The following is an 8,893-nucleotide window of genomic DNA, read 5'->3' on the forward strand; positions in this document are numbered from 1 at the left end:
CTGAGCACATGTGACAGACATGAAAGGGTCTGGAAAAGCCATGGAGAATGTTATGCTGCCTGTAACATCGTTCAGCAACCGGTTTGGTTGTGGGTCAGTGATGGTCTGGGGAATATGTGTTGGAAAACACCAAACCAACCACACTGTACATTTGCACATTTCAGGACTGTGGCACACAATACACAATAAAACAAACATATATGGCACATTCTACTCCTATTTATACACGAAGAGGACTTTGCACATCTGCACTTTAAAGATGGACAGTACCACTGCTTCTCATCATCTCATCACCTTATTTCACTACATGACCACCCCGTACTGCTGCTGTCTGCACCTTGCACATTATTGCACACTATACGCTTTATATAGTTCTGTGTAATACAGTTGTTTACATTTTACATTTTTTTAAATATATATTCTATATTTTATATACATATTCTATACATATATTCTGTATACATATATACCCTACCTTACTTTATTTATAGTTTATTTTATTTATATTATATTTTATTTACCTACTTTGGAATTGTAGTTTTTATATTTTATATTTCGTATTTTATATTTTACATTTTATCCTTGTCTTTTTTTCTGTCCTTATTCCTTTTTCCTTTTCAAGGGTCAAAACAAATAGTCGTGTAAGCATTTCATTGAAACAAAAGCCAAAGGTGCATCCTGATATTTCACCCGAAAGCCGAATATCCTTAACTTTTTGTGAGTAGCGTATATACTCAGATGTATATCAACATCAATACTGCATAACCACAGGTTATAACAGCCAATACAAATGCGTTATGCGTTTGCTGGATTCGTCCTTTTATTTACTTAAATACGAGCAAATTTTGGCCTTTTGCGGTCAAAAAACGTTTGACCGCAAATGTGCTATTATTATATAATGTGATCCCCCCTTTTATTCCGCTAGAGGGCGCGCTGATAATATTAAATCCCTAGTAAACTCGAAAAAATGCTCAAAAGTTAAAAACATTCCTGGCGAACATTATTTCAGCAGAAAGGACCGTGTATTTTTTTTTATCGAGATAGTCAGGTCTATTATATAAAGTTGTATGAGCTCTTAGGATGGTGGAAATAACAGCGGTTTCCAGCTGTGTGTTTAGCTCGGGAATAAACAGGTAAGTCGTGGTATCATATTTGTACAGTTCAGATGAGGAAAGTAAGGGTCGGTCTTCATACAGTAGATTTAGATGGCTGGATGTGTCATATACTGTCTTACTGAATATTAGTACAAAACAGCACAGTGTCGTATAGTGGAATTAACGCTTAAAGTACCCTTTTGTTATATTGATATGCAGTTTATTTTTGTCTTTAAAACCATTAGCTGCAATACAGTGAAAGAAAAGAAAATCTCTGTCCCTTTGGGAATGACTTTTTGCCTAACTACCTGAAGTTTTATAAACTTCAGAATGTGTTTCTATTTTACTCATTTTTATTCTAACAATTTAGAGCAATTGTTTTATAATATGATTATTTTGCATTCCACAGGTCAGGTCTCTCTCTCTCTCTCTCTCTCTCTCTCTCTCTCTCTCTCTCTCTCATATCCACCAATCCATCTTATTTCTGTGAAGTTCACTACTAGTATCATATAAACCACGTGACATCTTGCTATTCAAGTAAATAAATAAATAGTTTTTTTTTTTTAATTGAGCACTGACTTTTTATTTTTCTTTCATGAGGGTTGAAACTGAATGCTTTCACAGTGACCTCAGGCTCTCACATGTGTATATAAAGATTCATGGTAATAGGCCGTGGTCTCTAGCATGAGTGTTGTCTCTGTAGGAAGGTAGTGTGACATGGGCTTCCCTTACTGAATGATTAACAGATTGCCAGGTTGGAGGACCCACTTAACAGAGCTGTTAATGAGTATGTGTGTGTGTGTGTGTGTGTAAGAGTCTGTCACATGCCCACATTCCTTCTTTAGACTACATGATTCTCATGGAACAGTCTTTCTTGTCTTGTCCCAGTGATGGGGTCAGTTTGGAACACAACTAGCTTTGGTTCACAATACAAATAAATTAATATTTCTTATGACCCATCCTATGTGTGATGATAATGTTTTTTGCTTAATCTCTTTCATTTTGTTAGATCTATCATTGAGTCTGGATACACATTCCTCACAACATACATACTTTGCCTGTTAGTCTCACTGTAGTAGTCATTGGATTATATGCCTTAAAATGAATAGCTGAATAATGAGATGGGATATTAAGGGCTTAAAGTCTGAAATTCTTTGGCATAGTTAATGATGTGCTGCACTGCATGCAACTGCACAACGCCAGATGCTTTGTGTGAGGGGTTATGCTATGTTCACACAGAGTAAATTTTTATTTAAGGGACTTTGATCAAAACTTTTCATTATATTATTACAGAATTAACTCGCCTTTAATATGTATTTACAGTGAAATGTTCAGAAAAATATTTCAGCAAAGGCTCAGATTTGTTGTGATTATTTGTTAGGGAAATCTAATAAACTGGATTCTTTCCCTCGCCATCCCAGCACATCATTATGATGAACTATGTAACTTTTCCTTTTCGTCTACTTTTTTTTCTGAAAATGTGCCATGTGCTCTTTGTAGCTATGGGTGGATCCTAATATTGTTCTTGAGGCATTTATATACTTAGAGATTCATTCCAACCAAGCAGGGGCCACACCTGCACCAATGGTGGTTTGAAAACACACAGTGTGACTAGGTTTGTTCATGCTTCGTTGCAAAGATAAGATAGGATATCTCTGATCCAACTGAAGAGAACAATGACAGAAAAATTTTTTTTACCAACAACTGTTGATCCCAGATTAGCCAGTTTGACTTGTTCCACACACTGAGCTGTCCTGACTGTCATTCCCATTTGATTTTAAAGGATAGTCACTTAATGGATTGTTTTTAATCATCATTATTGCAATTATTACAATTTTATGACAGTTTGTGGCCAATTTTTCTATTTTAGTAGATACATATAATTTTCTGTTGTTAATGAAAATGCATCATTAAACTCAATATGAAGGCGTCATCCTTTAGATTTAGAGTTTATTTCCTGGTCTAATTGCACAAGGCAGGTTTATTATTATTAATTCCTATCTACATTGGGGTGAAAGAGTGACCCATTCCTGTTTAAATGGGCCATCATAAAACCTTTGCCTCTTGTAGCAAAGCAAAAACATTCTCGTATCTTCTTGATAAAACAAAACATTCCCTCACTCTGTAGTAGAACATTTTTAAGGAGCTGTAAAACAGCTGCTCAGAGAACACACTGTAAAAGTGGGTGTAAAAACAACATAAGTATTTCCTCTTGTGGAAAAGCAACAATAGGGTGTCTGGCTATATCCTGCATCGCTTGCTTAAGGCCATTGGAAAGGCATGAGGCTAATGTGCTATTTTGTATTGTCACATTCTTTTTAAATGTTCTTGTTCCCTGTGGTTTGGCTACTGGGCACCGACCCTGTTTGCAGAAGGTCTGGCAGAAAAGTAAGGAGAACCAAGCAAGCCAAGCCTCTGCTCCAGAAACTACGCTGTGTTGTTGTGCAGGTCAGTTTAGTATAGCAGTGCAAAGTCTGGAAAATCGTTTCTATTGCACATCTTACCTTCTCACCTACTGTAGCTTCCTGTATTTGTTCTGACTGTACAGGCAGACAGTCACTAAGAAGAGTTTTGGGAGCAGAAACTTCCAGAACAGAGACTATCTCTACCAAGGCTTCTTTTCTGTTGGTAAGTGAGACTGTTTCTCTGCTAGATTAATTGTGCAGCTCATCAAACATTTTAAAACATTTTAAAAGAGTTGATTTAGTTTTGTTCTGAGCAACAACTGCTAAGAATTGTAAGCATCACTCTGTATTGTATGCAAAAGTGTATTCTCTGGGGTTTTTAAAGAAATAGTTATTTTAGTGTAATGCATGGAAATTATAGCACTGTGGTTTGTATGCTGTATTATGTCTTCTTGACAGTATCCTATTATGTAGCTGTCCACTCAGTTGAAATCTATATTGTATCTCTTTTCTTACATTAAAATGAAGGATGACTGAAATTGCACCACAGCTGATGTAGAGACAATGGTAAAAATGCATGTTTCACTGGGTGTTGCATTGTTTTTGTTGTTGTCTGAATAGCTCTGTCGCTGCTGTACCGAAAACTGTTGTGCCCATTCCAGTAATTCTAGGTTAGGGCATTAAAAGCAACCATATTTAGCACGGAGGACTTAGACACAAATAAGCACAACATTAGGAAAAATGCAGGCTATAGATGAAATCAAGGGCATGTGAAGGGCAGCTGTCATTAAGTGTTTTATAGTCAATGTGCTCAGAAATCTGGAAGGCCAAGTGTGCTGTGAGTGAGATTTAGCAAAGTTCATTGATATTCAGTGAAGGTGAGTTTTGTCAGAGCTAGTGCAAGCTCAGGGTTTTTAGCTCCGTTTCTGTCCATAACAGGGTGCTTTTGGGCTGATGCGTGGGCAGTAGCATTTCTTGATCGACACCCTGATGTCACATCAGTGAGTCAGCACCCTGATGAGCACAGTTTTTACATCTCAGCTGCTCGCTGCTCCCTTCTGAAACCTCTTGATGTTATGCTGCTTGATTGTAGTCTGAGTCAGTAACGTCTGTGTTACATCACCAAATATATTTATATCAAAGTAGCACGTAGAGTGTGAAACATGACGTTATGATGTACACGTTTTAAATTCCATTTTTTTTCCTTTTGATAAAACAAAAACGTTGCTTAGTCAAGATGTATAGTACCTATAGTACTGTATTGTGATTTTAGTATTATAAGGTTCTATCTGAATAAAGAAAATATATCACAGTATGCTCACATTTTTAATGGATTAAGGTGATTACATGAAACCAGCTTCTTTTGTCTGGATATTTTCATAGCAACCTGTAAAAACATAGACAGATTGGAAGAAAGCTGTTCCAACAGAAGCTTAACTTGGTTCTCTAAGGCAAAGGCACATGTTAAACATAAAAGAGGCCATAAACACGTTCAGATGCACCTTACAGTGCATCAGTGTGTGTTTGTGAGATTGCTCATTCTTTCCCTTATTCCAGTCTAGTTTACAAGATCAAGCCAGGCATAATCAAGAGTGTTAACAGAATTTCCACACCTACTGCTGGCCTGGTGAGTTCCTCTTGTTTTTTTTATTACATTTTTTAGGTGCAATCATAATTACACAACCCGAACACACCTTGTTTCACCCATAGGTGCTATAAAAATATGTAACTGAACCAACTACATTAAGACTAATTAAATAGAAATTTAGAAATTTCACATATTATGGATCACTATTCAGATTACATGTGAAGAGCAAAAGGTTAACTTTCAGCCCACAGTAACTACCTTATTTATTTTAAAAAAAAGTAATAATAATAATAAAATATACACTAATGTTTGACTTTTTCAAAAAAATAATTGTAATTGTGTAATATAATTGTGATATAATTGTGGCCCAAGGACCTGGGTCAAGCCCAAATTGTGGTAAAGTATCTGATCTTATTTGGTGCTCAAAACTCTGTAAAACAGCAGGATATTTACCAAGGTAAACCCAGATCAGCATCCCCATTCCCAAAAAGCATTGCAGTGGTATTTTCGTGAGCTAGTTCCAAACCTGAAATTTGCTGAGTATAAACTCTCAACTTGGAAATAAAAAATATCCTCAGACAGACATGCTAAAGAAAACATTTAAAACGAACCCAATTTAGAGCGTAATTTTGCTCTACTAAACATCCTTTTGAATGGTCCTATGTTGAAATCCTGAGCAAAAAAATGTGCAGTGAACACAAATCCTCTTGCTTATAACTGCTGAAATGTATTTTTCCCCATATTCAGGCCTCTGAAATTATATAATCATTATTTATGTCATATTCACATTCACAAGCTATAAATCTTGAGTAATTAAGGTTTATTATGGTAAAAGTGCCAATTTTTGCAAATTTAAATTTATTGACATTGACATGGGAGCTGTCACGTTATCCACGGGTTTGTTTCGGTTTGTCCGTGGACCAGGTTTCCATGGTAGAGGATTCCATGTTCCAGCAAATGTCAGAGTTGTGGGTTTCCTCTTTGTCCCATCACATAGCTGATCCTCCTTTTAAAAATCTGGAGAGGAAACCTACACTTATGTGGTGTACTTCTTGACCACATTAGAAAAGTCATTCTGCATAGTCTTTACATTGAGGTTGAGATGAGAGATGATTGCACATGGCTCCGAGCTCTGTAAACAGGCTATAATTGAGCTGGGTGGATATATCTGGATCAGGCCTCACCACTGGCAAAAGGGATTATTTTAATAGATTTTTTTTTTCCACAGACCACCAGATGTGTTTACTCCATAAACTAACGTCACACGTTTATTATAATTTGATGGTGGAATTTTATTGTGCTTGTAATTACACACAGGCATCAGAGTGTCAGAGCTTGTGCAAGCATGTTCTTCTTCATTAGCTAGCATAATGTAGCAAATGTAAGATGATGTCTGAGGATACATAGTTAAACTATTTTCAGTGTGCTTTGGCATTGTTGTCAGGTAATGATTTTAGTGTATTTTGTTGTATGCTAACTTCAGATTTTGTATTCTTTAGCAGGGACACTTGAGCCCTATAAGGCGATTATAAGTCACTGTTAACGCTTAAGGTTATTTACACTTGATTTCACAAAGTGAGCCCTTAATAATTACTTTTGAAAGAACTACATTCCTATGTGGATTATGATTGTTGGATGGCCTCAGAATGTTTCCACACAATTATATCTTCTGACTACAAAGTGAGCATCAGTTTTTTTTTATTTTATTTATTTATTTGTACAATAATTATTTCTTCATGTTTTGTTTTACAGCTGAGTTTTAATTTTGTTCATAGCAGAATTTGCTTTCAGATGCCAGGTCTGCTGGAATTTAATAAATGGTCCACTCTGTGAGAACAGTCTATCTTTAAGGGGTTCAACTGTTTGAACTGTGGATATTGTTACATATCCTATTACTCCGTTAACATTTTTACATTTTTTAAATAATTCTACTTCTTGAACATTATAACAATCTCATAGATAAAATGGGTGCGATTGAGAATTATAATAATTATATTATTTTTAGCATCGTTAGTGTTCAATTACCAAAAGCCACAGTTACAGGAGCAGGAATACACAGAGCACTCCAGATATTTAGGTCCACCCTCTATGTTATTTAGATTTTTTTGTTTCTTAGCATTTGTTTTTAGTCTTCATGCAAAGTCTTAGTGTTAGTAGTATTAGTTAAAAAGGACATAATGATTTAATCACTATTGTCTATCTAACAATTTAGTCTATGTAGTCTATTACCCTTTCCTATAAGCAAGTCATATTACTAAAGGCTCGTTGCACCTTTAAATGTGTAAACAAGGGGCTGTAAAGAAAAATACAGAATCTTTGTTAATTAGGCAGTGAAAGTTAAATTACATATTAAATGTAGCTATTTTTGTCAAACAGCATGTGGCCAGTTATTTTATAATATCTTAGTCTTTAGGGAGAAACGTGAATTTTTAACCCCCAAACAAGGGTTTGAAACATGAATGTAGATTTCTTTTGACTGATGGTGGGGATGCATGAAAGCATGGTTACACTGTGTCCCTATCAAAGTTTTAAGTCTGGCATAGATACTGTTTTATAGTTACTAAATGCAAATGTATGTTAATTTATTAGACAGTGCTTCACCAAATGTCATACCTGCAGCATTTTAACTTAAACCAATGGAATTTAAATTTTCATGTCAGTGGATAATGTAAACAATGTTCATATGTTAAATGGGAAGAAATGGATATACATAGGGTTTAAAGGCCATAATTGTAATGGAAGCTACAGGTAATAACGAATTTTCATTAAAGCACACCTTTTCCCATAGGAATCTGTTTATCCATCTAACATTACAGCTCACTAGCTAAACAAATGCCCTAAAACACAATACTTATTGCTACACATGTAGCTAATAGAAATGGTTCCTTTTCACATTTATAGCATAAAATACTTAGCCAACTACAAGACATATTCACTCTATTCATTAGTTCTTTCGATCCCAATACAGTAACGATAAAGGTCAAACTAGAGCACTGGAGAAAAATATTGTGGGAGTGTGTAGCTTTTACTTTAAATGGTAAATTGTTTGTGTCACTATGCAACACATTTTTTTATGCTCATTCACACATCTTCAGTAAATACTTTGTCCTGGTCAGGAATCCTGTGGTTTATAGGAATCATTTGTTTATATTTTGGGAAACAGGGCCAATTCTGTTTATTAGAAAATATCACAAACAGCTGCAAGCAAAAATAATAACTGCTGTACCGGGCAGGATTGTTCAGATTTTGGTCTAAATTCCTCTGGATGTGGGTGGGAGTGGGATTTAAAAAAAAATAAATTCACAAACTATTTCAAACCAGCTTCAGTGAGAGGCTTGCTCTGAGGCAGACGAAGAAGATTGTGATGACACCTAAGGGTCTGTGGTAAAAATATATTTCCACTATCACATGTCCCTATCAACACTACTGGAAAACATGCTTATAAGCACCCAAAGCATTCTGTGACTATTTCAGGCCATTTTAATACCATCCACTCAGACAGATATTACAGATATAAACAAAATAAAAACACAGTTGACCTAGCAGATCTCAAGTTGTGTCAATACCTAATAAAGAAGCATTCAGAAACTTAATGTACTATGTTGCTTATAAATACACATAATGTGTACAGCCAACTGAAACAGGATTTCTGATGTATGCAAGCCCTCTCCCACCACAATGGAAGAATTGCTTGGGGGAAAATAGTTTGCATGTCAGTCACCTGTTCACTGTGCATAGCAACTACAGTCTCCAAAATAATCCACCCCCTGCTGCAGTCACAGGTATGCCATGGCAGTGCGCAATGA

At 35.7% G+C, this 8,893-nt stretch overlaps 1 long non-coding RNA gene across 1 annotated transcript; it reads left to right on the forward strand.

Annotated features, from left to right (window-relative positions):
* Positions 1 to 849: 849 nt before the first annotated feature.
* LOC131355051 (uncharacterized) lies at positions 850 to 5,328 on the forward strand. The gene is made up of 4 exons (XR_009204818.1): positions 850 to 1,133; positions 3,467 to 3,542; positions 3,643 to 3,722; positions 5,057 to 5,328. It is a non-coding gene; the product is annotated as an uncharacterized LOC131355051 (long non-coding RNA).
* The last annotated feature ends 3,565 nt before the right edge of the window (positions 5,329 to 8,893 follow it).

This window comes from Hemibagrus wyckioides, linkage group LG06 (assembly GCF_019097595.1).
Source record: "Hemibagrus wyckioides isolate EC202008001 linkage group LG06, SWU_Hwy_1.0, whole genome shotgun sequence".
NCBI classification, from domain to species: Eukaryota; Metazoa; Chordata; class Actinopteri; order Siluriformes; family Bagridae; genus Hemibagrus; species Hemibagrus wyckioides.